We start from the raw sequence: 18,086 nt of genomic DNA on the forward strand, positions 1-18,086 counted from the left end.
AATATGGCTCATTTTCCCAGTTTTTAACTTATTTTTCAAGTTCTTTCATAACTCTTTAGCAACTCAGAAGAAAGAAACTCTTTAGTGGGATACAACGTAGTAGATAATTAACAATATTTTAAAAGTATCGTCATCATCATCATCAAAACCCTATTGGTCATTTTATCAAAATTAGGTCATAACTTAATCATGTCTGCCTATGTTGTTGTTGTTGTGGTGGTCTTCAGTCCAGAGACTGGTTTGATGCAGCTCTCCATGCTACTCTATCCTGTGCAGGCTTCTTCATCTCTCAGTACTTACTGCAACCTACATCCTTCTGAATCTGTTTAGTGTATTCATCTCTTGGTCTCCCTCTATGATTTTTACCCTCCACACTGCCCTCCAATACTAAATTGGTGATCCCTTGATGCCTCAGAATATGCCGTACCAACCAAACCCTTCTTCTAGTCAAGATGCACCACAAATTTCTCTTCTCTCCAATTCTATTCAATACCTCCTCATTATTTATGTGACCTACCCATCTAATCTTCAGCATTCTTTTGTAGCACCACATTTCGAAAGCTTCTATTCTCTTCTTGTCTAAACTATTTATCATCCACTTTTCACTTCCATACATGGCTACACTCCATACGTGGCTACACTCTATACAAATACTTTCAGAAATGACTTGCTTTAAGTGTCTCATTTCCTAATCTAATTCCCACAGCATCACCCGATTTAATTCGACTACATTCCATTATCCTCATTTTGCTTTTGTTGATGTTCATCTTATATCCTCCTTTCAAGACACTGTCCATTCCGTTCAGCTGCTCTTTCAGGTCCTTTGCTGTCTCTGACAGAATTACAGTGTCATCGGCGAACCTCAAAGTCTTTATTTCTTCTCCATGGGTCTTAATTCCTACTACAAATTTTTCTTTTATTTCCTTTACTGATCGCTCAATATACAGATTGAATAACATCAGGGAGAGGCTACAACACTGTCTCATTCCCTTCCCAACCACTGCTTCCCTTTCATACCCCTTGACTCATATGACTGCCATCTGGTTTCTGTACAAATTGTAAATAGCCTTTCGCTCCCTGTATTTTACCCCTGCCACCTTCAGAATTTGAAAGAGAGTATTCCAGTCAACATTGTCAAAACCTTTCTCTAAGTCTACAAATGCTAGAAACGTAGGTGCCTTTTGTTAATCTTTCTTCTAAGATAAGTCGTAGGGTCAATATTGCCTCAGGTGTGCCAACATTTCTACGGAATCCAAACTGATCTTCCCTGAGGTTGGCTTCTACCAGTTTTTCCATTCATCTGTAAAGAATTCATGTTAGTATTTTGCAGCCGTGGCTTATTAAACTGATAGTTCAGTAATTTTCACACCTGTCAACACTTTCTTTCTTTGGGATTGGAATTATTGTATTCTTCTTTAAGTCTGAGGGAATTTCGCCTCTCTCATACATCTTGCCCATGAGATGGTAGAGTTTTGTTAGGCCTGACTCTCCCAAGGCCGTCAGTAGTTCTAATGGAATGTTGTCTAATCCCGGGGCCTTCTTTCGACTCAGGTCTTTCAGTGCTATGTCAAACTCTTCACGCAGTTTCCCAGGCTGTGGCTAAGCCATGTCTCCACAGTATCCTTTCTTTCAGGAGTGCTAGTTCTGAAAGGTTCGCAGGAGAGCTTCTGTAAAGTTTGGAAGGTAGGAGACGAGATACTGGCAGAAGTAAAGCTGTGAGTACCGGGCGTGAGTCGTGCTTCGGTAGCTCTGTTGGTAGAGCACTTGCCCACGAAAGGCAAAGGTCCCGAGTTTGAGTCTCGGTCGGGGACACAGTTTTAATCTGCCAGGAAGTTTCTTCACGCAGTGTCATATCTCCTATTTCATCTTCATCTACATTCCCTTCCATTTCTATAATATTGTCCTCAAGAACATCACCCTTGTATAGACCCATTATATACTCCTTCCACCTTTCTGCTTTCCCTTCTTTGCTTAGAACTTGGTTTCCATCTGAGCTCTTGATATTCATGCAAGTGGTTCTCTTTTCTCCAAAGGTCTCTTTAATTTTCCTGTAGGCAGTATCTATCTTACCCCTGGTGATATGCACCTCTACATCCTTACATTTGTCCTCTAGCCATCCCTGCTTAGCCATTTTGCACTTCCTGTCGATCTCATTTTTGAGACGTTTGTATTCCTCTTGGCTGCTTCATTTACTGCATTTTTATATTTTCTCCTTTCATCAATTAAATTCAATATCCCTTCTGTTACCCATGGATTTCTACTAGCCCTCATCTTTTTGCCTACTTGATCCTCTGCTACCTTCATTATTTCATCTCTCAAAGCTACCCATTCTTCTTCAACTGTATTTCATTCCCTAATGCTCTCCCTGAAGCTCTCTATAATCTCTGGTTCGTTCAGTTTATCCAGGCCCCATCTCCTCAAATTCCTACCTTTTTGCAGTTTCTTCAGTTTTAGTCTACAGTTTATAACCAGTAGATTGTGGTCAGAGTCTACATCTTCCCCTGGAAATGTCTTACAATTTAAAACCTGGTTCCTAAATCTCTGTCTTACCATTATCTGACACCTTTTAGTATCTCCAGGGTTTTTCCAAGTATACAACCTTCTTTCATGATTCTTAAATGAAGTGTTAACTATGATTAAGTTAGGCTCTGTGCAAAATTCTACCATGTTTCCTTCTCTTCCTTTTCCTACTATCGAGTTCCAGTCACCCAGGACTATTAAATTTTCATCTCCCTCACTATCTGAATAATTTCTTTTATCTCATCATACATTTCATCAATGTCTTCTTCATCTGCAGAGCTAGTTGGCATATAAACTTGTACTATTGTGGTAGGTGTGGGCTTCGTATCTATCTTGGCGTTCACTCTGCTGTTTGTAGTAGCTTACCCGCATTCCTATTTTCCTATTCATTATTAAACCTACTCCTGCATTACCCCTATTTGATTCTGTATTTATAACACTGTATTCACCTGACCAAAAGTCTTGTTCCTCCTGCCACCGAACTTCACTAATTCCCACTATATGAAACTTTAACCTACTCCTTTCCCTTTTTAAATTTTCTAACCTACCTGCCCTATTAAGGGATCTGACATTCCACGCTCCTATCTGTAGAATGCCATCCAAGAGGATGCCATCATCATTTAACCATTCAGTATAGCTGCATGCCCTCAGGAAAAATTACAGCTGTAGTTTCCCCTTGCTTTCAGCCTTTCGCAGTACCAGCACAGCAAGGCCGTTTAGGTTAGTGTTAAAAGGCCAGATCAGTCAATCATCCAGACTGTTGCCCCTGCAACTACTGAAAAGGCAGCTGCCGCTCTTCAGGAACCACACGTTTGTCTGGCCTCTCAACAGGTACCCGTCCATTGTGGTTGCATCTACGGTACGGCCATCTGTATCATTGCGGCACTCAAGCCTCCTCACTAACAGCAAGGTCCATGTTTCATGGGGGGCTGATAAAAAAGTATTCTGCAGCCTCCCAGACCAATTAGAATGCTCTTTAGATACGTATTAGAATTCCTGAAAGAAAATCAAATTGATTAGAGGTTTTCACCAAGAATTTTGTGCAGCCGGCATAAATAGATTTCAGACATTTACATATGAAAAAATGTAATATGCTTACCCTTATCATGAGACTGCTAGCAAAGAGTATAGTAAGTCATGTCCACAGGGGGAAAAAAAATCACTGATGTTGACATTAGGATTTATACACACTAAGAAGTTGTCTCAATTTGGAGTGTAGTTGCAGTTGAAAGTGTAAGTTTCACTGTCCTTCAAAGTAATCACCAGCATTGTGCGTAACCCATTGCCATTGATGTGGAGGCCATACGATACTGTCAACAGTGCCCCAGTTATGTTGACAGAGTGCAGTGGTCTATTGCCTAACAATTACTGAAATGAATTCAATGGAGTGCTTCCTTCAGTTGAATCAGTAGTTTTGAAAAGGGCAATTTTTGGGAAATCAATTAAAACTGTTATTTTTTTAATTGATTTTTATTTTTTAAAGAATTTTTTATTGATGCATATATTTAACATCTATTGTATACATTAATTGCAAGTGATGATCTTTTTTTGTTTTTGCAAAAAAAGTTTAAAGTAAGTGGACTTGTGCCATTTTCAAAAAAAGGGAAATTTGAATAATAGCACTTTCTAAGAAAATGTGTTTTTTATTTAATGTTGAATTTGAATATGTTAACATTGTATCAAAAAAACCATTACTTATTTGTATTATCGACAAAAAATGACAAAATATGTGCATTTTAAGGTTGTATTTTATATTCAGTCATCATTGAGTTCTTCGTCTTGTCAGCCATTCACATATTTCTTCATAAAAGGGAAGATGCCCCTGTGGAATGTACTTTACCAACTTTTTAATATCTTCAGCTTTCTTATGGTTGATTGGGCACTTGTTGTGGTAAGCCTCCTCTGTTGGTAAGGAAATGTTTCCTGCCTTAGCCAGAGTAAAGTGGTGTACTTTTAACCAATCAGTATGTTCATTAGCTTTTAACACACCAGGATTATATTTTTCACACTGCAACATGAAATACTTTGATATATTAAAATCAATTTTGTCCTTTTTTGGCACCCTATTTCCCAAAGATTCAGTCGAAGTGGTTTTGTTAAATCTTCCCACCAACCTTTAAACTCAATACTGAAAGATTTTTCATGCAGTATGCAAGTAAATTTACATTTTGAATTTGATTCAGCTACTTTCATTACATACTCTGTAGGCAAGTACACATGATCATGCCCCTTTATATATCTTTTAATTACCCCAAAGTAACGGTCACAGGGAAGAAAAGAGTGCCACCGTGTAGGACAATATTGTACAATTTTGTTGAATCTTCCTGTTGAAATCAGACTCATAATAGAGTGTGACTTTGTGGTTTTGGTTTTGACCACCACAGGAATCTGAAAGTAAATGAAGCTCCTTGGTGCTGTCAGGTATGTTATTACATATGTAATGATTAAGAAGTGAGCACACCTCATTAGGTCCTTTTCTGCCCAAGCCCTCATGATATAAATGATGTATTGAGGTTCCCTTTCTCATATCATGGATGCAAAACAAGTACACCCATAGTTGTCTCACGTAAAATACCTCTTGCACTGGGATGTGTGGCAAGGGCAAATTCTGCATGTAATTGAAACAAATACATGCCATGTCATCTTGTTCAACACAATTTGCTGTTACTTCCTTCAGTTTGTTGTAGAACTTTTGTGATCTATACTTATGTACCAACAGCTCTGCAGCTACAACACCATTAGTGTTATCATTTAGAAAATCACTTTTAAGTTTTTGGCCGAGCTCCTTACAAGTAGCACACACACCTTTTTGTGGCCTTCCAAATGCATAGCCGAAGCTCTTCCTTGTAATACATCCAATAAAATGAATAAGTAACTTTAATGTCTGGATATTTTTTGCAAAAGAGTGCATGATGATTATTACTGTTAGCTCGGTATTCAAATACTTGATATTTTGATTTGCATAAACTGTTTCCTTTACTGGGAAAGAGGAAATATGCTCATTTATTTTTTCACAAGCTGATTCTGCTACAGCTTTGTTTCTAGAATTTTCTGATTTTCCTCAATTTTCATTTGGAGATTCCCCTGCAGTCAGCGAGTCAACAAGTCTTCTCACTCTCTTTTCGGGTACTCCATACAAACTGGTAAACACTTTTTTGCAAATAGAATGTCTGTTACCTGCAACAGTAATGCTGTACATAACATTGTGGAGTCCGGCCTATGGAGTATCATTCGATGGTCTACCGTGATGAACATCAGATAAAGTCAGCTGGCCTTGTAGGAAAATATCTTGCTCTGTTTTAGTTTCAAAATCATGGAAATTTTTCAAACTTGTTATGTTGTCTAGGTCACTGAATTCTGTAAAACACTTCATACTGCATCTGAAATCAAATAAAAGCTACTAGTTTTGGCTTTACTGTTTTGTAATGGGTATTTAGGCAAACTGTGTTATCTGCATAAATCTGTGGAAATACACTGCAGATTTTTAATTTATTTGAGCTTAAATACAGGTGAGACTTTATGCTATGTGGTTGAAGGTGAATAATTGCAGTAAAATTCATTGATTGATCCCAGTAAACAGAATAAGCCTACATTAAGATTTGATATATTTATTTTATAAGTTTTAATTAGTGAAGATGAAGTGAATGTTTGCCCCATTCAAATGTGATTTTCATTGTTCTGCTGACCATTATGTTGAAAGCTTATTTTGTATTAGATTGTATTTTTAATAAGATGTAATCTACATAAAAGTTAGGCTAGAAACTTACCTGCAGTCGGGTCCTGCCAATCAGGCTGCAATGACTTTCCCAAAATAGCTGATGTGTTCGTTTCTCTTTACCTTACACCTTTTAATCTTATTCTGTTTATATTCTTCTGGGTTTTGTTGGTCATTTTTGTGTTTTTGAGGTGACTCATTAGTATCACTGTCCATGTTTGCATGCAAATCAACTATAAAACAACACTCAACCAGCTGCTTGAAAAATTTACTAACATGGCCACCAGATAGCAGCAGCATAGTTGTTTTGGAAGGGACATTAGTCCAGGGGTAATGCCCTTTTCAAAAGATCCAACAAACCCATTGCCTTCCTCTGCCTATGTTATTTATTGGACTGATGCCGTTTTCAAACAAAATGATGTATCTATCTCTATAGATACCGAATCCAAGCATAACTCAATATGGCAAAAAATTTGACTCATGCCCTTTTCAAAATAACTGATTCAATTTAGGAATTAAGGTGCAGTCACAAGGACTAAAGTCCGGGGAGTGTTGTGGGTGGTGCAAGACTTCCCAGCCCCACTGAGCAAATAATTCGATCACAACTTGCACTATATGTGCCCCCAAGAATAGTCCTTCAAAATGATATGTGAGTTCACCTCTTCTTTGTCTAAGCTGCTCATTTTTACAACACAGTCTCTGACGAACTTAGAGAAATAAGAGGCAATGCTTTCTGCAAGATTCACCAATCACTTGGCAGGTCAGTGTTCCTTTGTGTGATCAGTTCTCCCTGGCTTTGGGATGAAAACAACTTTCACTGTCCTCCAAGCATTAGGAATGACTCCTACTGCTAGTCTGACTCTAAACAGTCTGCATAGAAATCTAAGTAGTCCCTCTCCTTCTTGTTGCAATAGAGCCGGAAAGATTCCATCAGAACCTGGTGACCTGAATGTTTGAAATGTTCCCACTGTCTACTGGGTTGTTTTTTTTAATTTTTTTAGTTTAACATGTTGTATGGCAGATTCGAATGTAGTCGAATAAGTTGGTGATGCTGAGGGAATTAGATTAGAAAATGAGACACTTAAAGTAGTAAAGGAGTTCTGCTATTTGGGGAGCAAAATAAATGATGATGGTCGAAGTAGAGAGGATATAAAATGTAGACTGGCAATGGCAAGGAAAGCATTTCTGAAGAAGAGAAATTTGTTAACATCGAGTATAGATTTAAGTGTCAGGAAGTCGTTTCTGAAATAATTTGTATGGAGTGTAGCCATGTATGGAAGTGAAACATGGACAATAAATAGTTTAGACAAGAAGAGAAAGAAGCTTTCGAAATGTGGTGCTACAGAAGAATGCTGAAGATTAGATGGGTAGATCACATAACTAATGAGGAAGTATTGAATAGGATTGGGGAGAAGAGAAGTTTGTGGCACAACTTGACTAGAAGAAGGGATCGATCGGTTGGCAGGACATGTTCTGAGGCATCAAGGGATCACCAGTTTAGTATTGGAGGGCAGCGTGGAGGGTAAAAATCATAGAGGGATACCAAGAGATGAATACACTAAGCAGATTCAGAAGGATGTAGGTTGCAGTAGGTACTGGGAGATGAAGAAGCTTGCACAGGATAGAGTAGCATGGAGAGCTGCATCAAACCAGTCTCAGGACTGAAGACCACAACAACAACAGGGCAGATTCAGAGTTCTCCCTTTGGTTTCCTGAAAATGAGTACATTTCTGGGACTGAATCTTGGTCTGTGTTATCTGCCAGAGTGCAATGAAGGAAGTGAACCTTGAGGAGCCCATCCAGCATATCGCATGCTGTCTTTGTATACTCATTATCTTCCTTCCTTAGAGTGCCTGCTGAATTGGTTGTTATTTTAGTGAGAGTTTTTTGAAGTCTGACACATGTAGCTGTACCTTCCATTTCCTCACAGAATACCTTCCAGGTCGATAGTTCCAATTACATAAATGCGAGATTGTATTTGGCAAGGGCCTCCCAATATTTTGCCCATTGTCCTTTCATTCTTACCTGCTTACTTTGTGGTGATTACCATAAGTCACGACAGGCAAATTCCAGTATAGTTTCTTTGGAAAGGCATGGCTAAGTTCCTTCCCCATCCTCCACAAATCTGAGCTTGTGCTCTGTCTTTAATGACATTAAATCCAATCTTCCTTCATTCTTTCTTGGTTACTTTCCAATTCCAGGTTACTGTGCCACCAAGGTACCATTCTGATTTGTACACTTCTTGATGATAAGAGTGTTTTGTAAGTATGGTAGATGTCTCTTCATCTGCCATTTCCTCAGACCTGCTAGATTCGTTATTGAAGTTCTGATTTCAGATAGGCATGAGTTTAGGTCTTTCCTATATGAGTCCCAGCCTGTTTTCTTAGGATTCCTGTAGGCCATGGTCTGTTAAGTGCCTATTCCAACCTCAAACTTGATATGCCTGACGTCAGATAAGGATGGCTCCAGTGTACCAAATTATGCACCACTTGTGTGGAACAATGTTCTTAAACTGGCCCTGAGAGGAGCATTGTCCTTGTGAGAAAGGTAAATTGAGGCCAGTAAAATTTCCCTCGTGCTACCTTCCTTTTGCTGCTTCACCCTGATGGTCATGAAGCCCCTGGAACAAAAGTCCACCTTCAGCTTGAATGGAATTCCATTCTTGACATAATAAATGTTCTGGAGTGCTTTCAATATCTAGCAAAAATCAACATACCTCCAGTTCCTCTGAAGTCTGAAAGACCCCCTTAATATAAACCGTGTTCCTGGATATCGATCTCCTGTCTTCCCAGCAGATGACTCAGGGCAGCAGTTGGCCTATTACTGTGTTTCAGTGTATCTGCAACACATGTACCTGCCAGTTTGCTTCCATAGTTACTTCTGATGTCTTTGGTTGTCCTGATGGTAACCTGCAAAGGATTCTTCACTGAGTTTCACCTCAAGATTTTCGTCATCTGATACAACCTTTCATTTTATTGACCTCTAGTCACCTTTAGAGACCTTGTGGTTGTGCACCTGTACTTTATCAGACAATGTCTTTGGTGGAGTATCCTTAAGAAATTTTGGTACCCAAATTGATCTCTTTGCAGTCCCGAAGAGGTCAGCCACTGTCTTGACCAGCAACTTCACCTCCTCCCACAGAAGTATCTTGGGCACTATCTCCTGAAACCAATCCAATGTTCCCATTCCCTCACAGACAGATTACAGCAACATCCTCGCCAATCTTCTCAAACAGAGCCATCTGAACGAGCTTCACTTGATGTGATGTGATGTTGACAAGTGGATATCCCTTTTGGATTACCACCATCCTGAAAACTGAGACTGCAGTACTGTGGGTATCTTTCCCTATTTCTTGCCTTGGCTTTTTCCAGATCTGATTATCCTGAGAAGTGGGAATATTAGACCCCTCTCTTGTTTCCTGTCTTGGAGGCGGAAAGTGTCTGTTTGCCCCTTTCACTCTGACACAGTCTTTTTTTTTAGGAAGCCACTCTTTGTCTTCCTCTTTTTTTCCAATAAGTACTCGCCTCTGAGCCCTACAAAAAGGATTTGATCTTAACTCAGTCCTACTTCTCGGTAATGATTTCCACTTTTTGGTCTGGACTGGTTATGGAAACAGCTTCCATCAGTTCCAGCCTCATGCCTGGGTGTTGGTTGTCTCAAGTCCATCAGTTCTTGTTTTATTTTGGTCTGTGTTCTTCATTTGCTCATGAGAACTGGGGATTTATTAGGTTGACCAGCATATTTGTCTCCTCCCACAGAAGTATCTTGGGCGCTATCTCCAGAAGCCAATCCACTGTTCCCGTCCCCATACAGTGCAAGGCTAATTAGTCACGGAGGTTACCCAGTATCCCTGAAGCTCCATTCATGACACATCTTCCCATATGCCACCCATACATTGGCATGGATAATATCACAGCTTGGTTTGGGTTCCTGGGGAAGGATTTTTGGAATGTGTTGTGGGACATTGTTTATCTGGTTCATCTGTTGAGGCCTGTCCAGTACAGTAGACACTGCCATTAGCTGTGCTACAGGCAGCATAGGCCTCAGCTTCGTGCAAAGACACATGCCTCTCTCCCTGCACAGTCAGTGCCTTGACTAGCTGGTGTTCCCAGGAGCGACTAGTGTTAGAACTATGACTGTATATTATATCCATGTATATGATGAATCTGTCCTCTTTACGATAATTTCCCCTTTATTCAAAAAGTTGGTATGTTTATTTTGCACATCTAATGGTCAAATAGCAACTTCCTGTTATCTGATGACATCCTACACCTGGTAAATGTTATACAATGTGAATTATACAAACATATAAACAAGACAAACACAATACATAAAAACTGAAGTATCTGAACTAACTTGTGTAGTAAGGATCATAATGACGACATGCTCCTTTAAATGAACTGTTCTCTCTGACTAACAGAACTTGGGATTTTAATGTTGGGCTCTGTTTAAGTGTCACAGGGTAATTATGTACCAGCCTCTTGACAGCCTGTTCCTCAAAATTATCTAAATTTGAAGTTTTCTTCTCCCTCTTCCACATCTTTGTCCCCATGGTCTCACCACCCTTTGGTGAGTTCGCGGATGGCTACTATGGGCCCCAACCTTTGCAGCACTTTTCCCTTCTGTGCTGCATGTCTATCCTCCTGTTATTCTTTTTCTCTCCCTTGGAAAACATGTCTAGGATATTGTTGGAACTATGTCCCGAATTTTCAGTAGCCTGGCATCAGAACAGCCCTCCAGTGTTTTTTTCATTCTTTTTTCCTTTCTTTGGTCCCTTTCTCCTATACTTCCTATGCTTTGGCATTTGAGGTTCCTCTTTTCTTTCTTCCGCCCTGTGCACTTCTGAAGGCCGGCCCATGCATGTGATGCACAACAGGTAACTGGGTAAAGTGTAGTTTTTAGCCCTGGGTCAACGGGTAGTGTTCACATGTAGCCTCTGGTGCTGGCCAGTCCCAGGGAGGGGTGACTGCCTGAGCTGCTACCTTCCCAAATTGCCAACTGGTTCCTCCTGAACAGGAGGTGTGAACAATCACCTAAGGTGGGTGAGTCTCCCTCTGAGGGGGGGCCTCCAGTTGGAAGGAGCACGCAATCGGAGATGCCGGAGATCATGGGGATTTTCTCACAGTGAGCCGTTCGTTATCTTCAGTCTATGTCTATTAAACATAAATGGAATGAGGCTAACAATTCAAAGATATTCCCAGCTGCACCATGGGTCCTCGTGGTTTCATGTAATCAAGATGGTCAATCCTTTGCTACAGTTAATCTGTTTATTATTCAGAAGGGTGTTGATCCAATTGCCGGCCCTATGAAATTCTGCTCTCATTTATGCAACAGCACTTTGCTTATGGAGACTAATCCTGATTCTCAAGCACAACAATTGACTTGTGCTTTGCTCCTCCATGGCTATCCTGCGTGTGTCAAGGCTCATTGAATGCTGAATTCTTCACATGGCATTATTTACACTATGCTGCTCAGTGGTCTGATCAAGGCAGAAATCCAAATTTACCTGTCTGGTCAGGGCGTCACTGCAGCCTATCAGGTGATGAAAAAAATAGATGCATCCTTACTGCCCACATGCACTCTTTCTCTCACATTTGATAGAGTAGTGCTCCCCTCAAAGATCAAAGCAGGCTATGAAGTTATCACAGTCTGATCCCAATGTGCTGCTACCAGTGGTATCTTACAGCCACACTCAAATGTCCTGTAGACACCTGGAAAAATGTTTTACCTGTGGTAAGGATACTCACAAGGACGATTGCCCACCTCCTTCTCCCCACTCTATCAATTGAAATGGCAACCATGCAGTTTCCTCCCAAGAATGTCCCATGTATCTTGATGAGCAGGCCATCCAGTAGGTCTGGGTGAGGGAGAAATTGCCTAACCCCATCTCTCATAAGTTGTTGGCTAGTCAGAAGCCCTGCGTTCTACCATCTAGCATTACAGTATCATTCTTGCTACATCTTGCTCCATGAAGGATGTGGCCAAGCAGACCTGTGACTTCAAATTCATTACTGTGATTGTAAAATTGCCCAGTGTCACAGCAGCATTTGCATCTTCTCCTCCAGTTGTGCAATGAGTTGAAATCACCTGCTACACAACCAGCAGGTCAGACTGGATGGAAAGAACACCCATGTGAAGAGTTTTTACACCCCTGCAGCCAACGAACATCTGAATCTTCACCCGCCAACCATTAAGGATCCAAGAAATCAAACAAAGCAAACAGTCTTCTCCATCACCAACTTGGAGATCCTCTTCAATGCTGTCACTGCTCGGTACTCTCACACAGCCAACCTCCTGTCGCCGGTGGGTGGGGCCAACTATATTTCTGCCTTGGTATTCACAGACTGAGCAAGGGAGAAAGCTGACACCTCACAGAGAAGGACCCTCCAGCCTCCGCACCCTGTAGCAGTGTGTCTTTGAATGCTGGCACTCGACAGCCACCAAGGTGACACCCCTTAATTTTTTTTCCTCCTCCCCTTTTGTGGCCATGACCCTTCTCCAGTGGAACTTTCACAGCCATAGATTCAACAAGGAGGAATTACAGCTGCTTTTGGAATCACAGTGTTCACATGTTCTCTGCCTCCCGGAAACAAAGTTGCATACTCGTGACTACTTCAACCTCTCGCATTTCTTTGTTGTCCATTTTGACCTTCGCCCCTAAGGATGGCATTCCATCTTGTGGGGGAACTGTGCTGCTCGTCCACGATGTTCATAGTGAGACCATCTCACTGAACAGCTGACTACAAGATGTTGCAATCTGCATTTGCCTTCCACGTTTTCTCTTTGTACCATCTATATCCTTTCATCAGTCAGTGTTATCAGGCCAGACTACGTCCAGCTTATTGGGTAACACCATCCCCTTTGGGGCTCTTCCTGAACCTGTCAGAGAGGTGCCTTCTTGGCTGACCTTCTCAATCAACTGAACCTCATCTGCCTTAACACTGGAGCACCCACTTTCCTTTCATTCTCCCCACACACACCTATTCCCATTTAGACCACTCATTCTCCACTGCCCAGCTTGTCCATCATCTTGAGTGGTCCATTCTCTCTGACATGTATTCGAGCAAACATTTCCCATGTGCTGTCCATTTGCTGACTCCTACGCCACCTACATGTAAACCCAAATGGCAGCTTTCTAATCCAACTGGAGGCTTTACTCCTCCCAGGCAACCTTTGCTGGACACCATTTCCCATGTTGTGATGACTAGTTAGAATACCTTACAAATGTTATCCTTACCACTGCAGAACATTCCATTCTGTGCACTTCACCTTTACTGCACCATGTCCCGGTCCCTCGGTGGACTGAGACATGCCACAATGCAATTTGCAAGCGGAGACATGCTCTCCACATTTTTAACTCTCGTCCTACAATGGCAAACTACATTTGCAACTGTTTATTATATGTGCAGTGTTGTAACATTCTTCGAGATAGCTAAAAAGCTGCCTGGATTTCCTTTAGTAATTCTTTAGACAGTTCTACTCCCTCTTCCGTCATGTGGGCCACACTCCGCAGGCTCTCTGGGACCGAGGTCCATTCCCCAATTTCTGGCCTGGCTGTAGCAAATGATATCATACTGGACCCTGTTGCTATCTCCAACACCTTGGGCCACTATTTTGCTGAGATTTTGGGCTCCACCAACTATCACCGTGCCTTCCTCCAGAGACAAATGGAGGAGGCTTGGGTGGTACCCTTCCTCAGAATAATGCATGCTACAATGCTGCTTTTACTATGAGGGAGCTAGATCATCCTCTCACTTCATCCCAATCCTCTCACTTCATCCCAATCCTCTCACTTCATCCCAATCCTCCACCCCAGGGCCAGACGATGTTCACATTCAGATGTTGCAGCGCCTTTTTCTAGTGGACAAGCACATTCTCCTTCGTATGTAGAATTGCATCTGGGCAAAGGGTACATTTCCCAGACACAGGCATGAAGCAGCTATTGTACCCATACCTAAGGCCAGTAAGATCAAACACTGTTCTTCTAGCTACTGCCCCACTTCTCTCACCAGCTGTGTTTGAAAGCTAATGGAACATACGATTCATGCCCGGCTGGTATGGTGACTCAAGTCACACAATTTACTAACCACTGCATGGTGTGGATTTTGAGCACACCATTCTGCAGCTGACCATCTTGTCACTTTGTCAAACCATGTTGTGAATGGTTTTCTCCAGCAATACCGGACTGTAGCAGTGTTTTTTGATTTGGAAAACCATAAGACACCTGCTGGAGGACTGGTATTCTCTGTACTCTCTTCTGAGGCCACGTGCTCCATTTCCTTCAGTAATTTTTAAAAGACTGATTTTTCAAGGTACACACATCAAAAAAAGTTTTGCATCACCTTGTTTCTGAGAGTTCTGGAACCTGTACAGAAAATTGGAATAGAGATCAACTTAAACATCATTTTCGCTCTTTTTATTGCTCATGAAAACAACACATTGCATGTTGTACCACCGTACAGCAAGACCTTCAGAGGTGGTGGTCCAGATTGCTGTACACACTGGTATCTCTAATACCCAGTAGCATGTCCTCTTGCATTGATGCATGCCTGTATTCATCGTGGCATACTATCCACAAGTTCATCAAGGCACTGGTGGTCCAGATTGCCCCACTCCTCAACGGAAATTTGGCATAGATCGCTCAGAATGGTTGGTGGGTCACGTTGTCCATAAACAGCCTTTTTCAGTCTATCCCAGGCATGTTCAATAGGGTTCATGTCTGGAGAACATGCTGGCCACTCTAGTCGAGCGATGTCATTATCCTGAAGGAAGTCATTCACAAGATGTGCTTGATGGGGGTGTGAATTGTCATCCATGAAGATGAATGCCACGCCAATATGCTGCCAATATGCTCGTACTATCAGTCGGAGGATGGCATTCACGTTTTGTACAGCTGTTACGGTGCCTTCCATGACCACCAGCAGCATATGTCGGCCCCACATAATGCCACCCGAAAACAACAGGGAATCTCCACCTTGCCGCACTCGCTGGGCAGTGTGTCTAAAGCATTCAGCCTGACCAGGTTGCCTCCAAACACATCTCCGACGATTGTCTGGTTGAAGGCATATGTGATGCCCATCAGTGAAGAGAACATGATGCCAATCCCGAGTGGTCCATTCGGCATGTTGTTGGGCCCATCTGTACCACACTGCATGGTGTCATGGTTGCAAAGATGGACCTCCCCATTGATGTCAGGATGAAGTTGTGCATCATGCAGCCTATTGCTCACAGTTTGAGTTGTAATACGACAGCCTGTGGCTGTACGAAAAGCATTATTCAACATGGTGGCGTTGCTGTAAGGGTTCCTCTGAGCCATAATTCATAGGTAGCAGTCATCCACTGCAGTAGTAGCCCATGGGCAGCCTGAGTGAGGCATGTCATTGACAGTTCCTGTCTCTCTGCATCTCCTCCATGTACGAACATCATCTCTTTGGTTCACTCCAAGACACTTGGACACTTACCTTGTTGAGAGCCCTTCCTGGCACAAAGTAACAATGCGGACATGATCGAACCACAGTATTGACCATCTAGGCATGGTTGAACTACAGACAAGATGAGCCGTGTACCTCCTGGCTGGTGGAATGACTGGAATTGATCGGCTGTCGGACCCCCTCCATCTAATAGGCGCTACTCGTGCATGGTTGTTTACATGTTTGGGCAGGTTTAGTGACATCTCTGAACATTCATTGGGACTGTGTCTGTGATACAATATCCACAGTCAAAGTCTATCTTCAGGAGTTCTGGGAATCAGGGTGATGCAAAACTTCTTTTGATGTGTGTATGTGTGAGTTCTGCTTTATCACACACCTTTATCCAGGAAAATTGTGCACCTCAGGGTTCTGTCCAGAGCATCATCCTCTTTGCTATTGCCATTAACCCAATTATGGCCTGTCTCCCACCAGGTATCTCTAGCTTTGTTTTTGTTGACAATTTTGTGATCTGTTGGAGTTCTCCATAGATTTGTCTCCTTGGGCAGCGTCTTCAGTATTGTCTCAATTGTCTTTACTCATGGAGCATCAACAATGGTTTTCGCTTTTCCACTGACAACAAATTTGTACAAATTTCTGGTGGTGCAAAATGTTTCTTCCACTATTTTTGTATCTTGGGCCTGTTGCTCTTCCATTTGCTGAAACTATGAGATTCCTGGGGCCCTTGTTCAATAGGAAACTTCCTTGGTCCTCTCACATGTCTTACCTGACTGCATGCTTTACCCGGTCCCTCAGCGACCTATGTGACCTCAGCAGTGCTTCCTGGAGAGCAGATCGGACCACCCTCCTCCATTTGTATCGATCCTTTGTCTGTTCAAAACTAGAATATATGTGTTTCATTTGTGTATTGGCATGTCCGTCCATCTTCCGGTGTCTCAATATAGTCCAGCATTGTGGCACCTGTTTAGCCACTGGCACCTTTTACACTAGCCCAGTTGAGAGTCTGTATGAAGCTGCTGCCAAACTACCACTGCCATACCAACACGATGTTCTCCTCAGTGGATATGCATGCCAATTGTCTGCGATGCCTGGCCACCCATCCTATGCGTCCTTCTTCGATGAGTCCTTTGATCACCAGTATGGGGTGTGTCCCTCTGCTCTGTTACCCCTGGAGTTCACTTTTGGCCACTATTCTGGCAGCTTAACTTCACACTACCTGCCACTTTACCAATGATTGTCAACACTTCAGCATCTTGCCTTCATGCAGCAGCCCATGTTCACCTGGAATTTCATTCATTCCTAATGACAAGAATCCAGACTCACTCTATCACCATAAGTTTCTCAACCTTCTCACGGAACTTTGCAATAGTACATTTTGCATACACAGATGGCTCTCTGACTGTGGCACCGACGATTTTTGATATTGGCTTCTGGAAGACTGCTCAGCAGAGCTGTTCACCCTGTATAAGGCCATGCAGTACATCCGGCAACACAGACATTTCAACTGTGTCTTTTGCTCTGACTCTCTGCGTCCTCCAGATCCTCTGTGTACTGTACACAGTCCATCTCTTAGTGCAATGGGGGAAAGCTTCCACTGGTTCACTCTTGATAGAGCCACTGTGATGTTTACGTGTGTCCCTGGTCACACCACTCTGACAGAAAATGAGGCCACTGACACTGCTGCCCAGGCTGCAGTCCTTGTATCTCGGCCTGCTAATTCTTCTATTCCCTCTGATGATTTCCGTGTTTGCCATCTGTCAGCAGCTGGTGTCCCTTTGGCATCACCACTGGTCTTCCCTTCATGGGAACAAGCTCCGGGGAATTAAACATCTCCCAGTGGTTTGGCGACCTCCTCTCACCCTTCTCACTGTGAGGAGATCATATTAGCTATGTTACATATTGAGCAATGTCGTTTTAGCCATCACCATTTGTCAAGTGGTGATTTCCCATCACTTCATGCGCACTGTCATCAATATTTTATGGTTCACCATTTCCTGACTGAATGCCCTTTTTTTTAACCACTTATATTCTCATTTATGTTTGTTGTCTGAGTTTTCGGCCATTTCAGCAAACGATGTGTGGGCTGCAGCCTGTGTTTTACTTTTTATCCATTGTAGCAATATGGCAAAAGACATTTAATCTTTAGTTCAGGACCTCCTTTGTCTCTGTTGCATATTTTATGGATCTTTCACCGAGAGGAAGGCCTTGTTTTTAGCTGTCTCTCCATCAATTGGGCTTAAAGTGTAGTCACTTTTAACTCTCTTTTTACATCCTCATGTTCTATGGTTCTGACATGGGTGTGTATGACATTAGTTGTTTTTGCGCCCTAAAACAAAACGAACATTAACATTCCAAATCTTTCCTTGAGTTGAGAAGTCTCAGGAAGTACCTTTTGCTACATTTGCACCCTCTTTCATTATTGT

The 18,086-nt window shown here is 42.1% G+C and overlaps 1 protein-coding gene across 6 annotated transcripts in view; it reads left to right on the top strand.

Annotated features, from left to right (window-relative positions):
- LOC126412113 (zinc transporter 1) overlaps positions 1-18,086 on the top strand; it is a 652,968-nt gene that overhangs the window by 605,488 nt on the left and 29,394 nt on the right. The gene's annotated exons all lie outside the window — the stretch shown is intronic.

Source organism: Schistocerca serialis, chromosome 7, assembly GCF_023864345.2.
Source record: "Schistocerca serialis cubense isolate TAMUIC-IGC-003099 chromosome 7, iqSchSeri2.2, whole genome shotgun sequence".
NCBI classification, from domain to species: Eukaryota; Metazoa; Arthropoda; class Insecta; order Orthoptera; family Acrididae; genus Schistocerca; species Schistocerca serialis.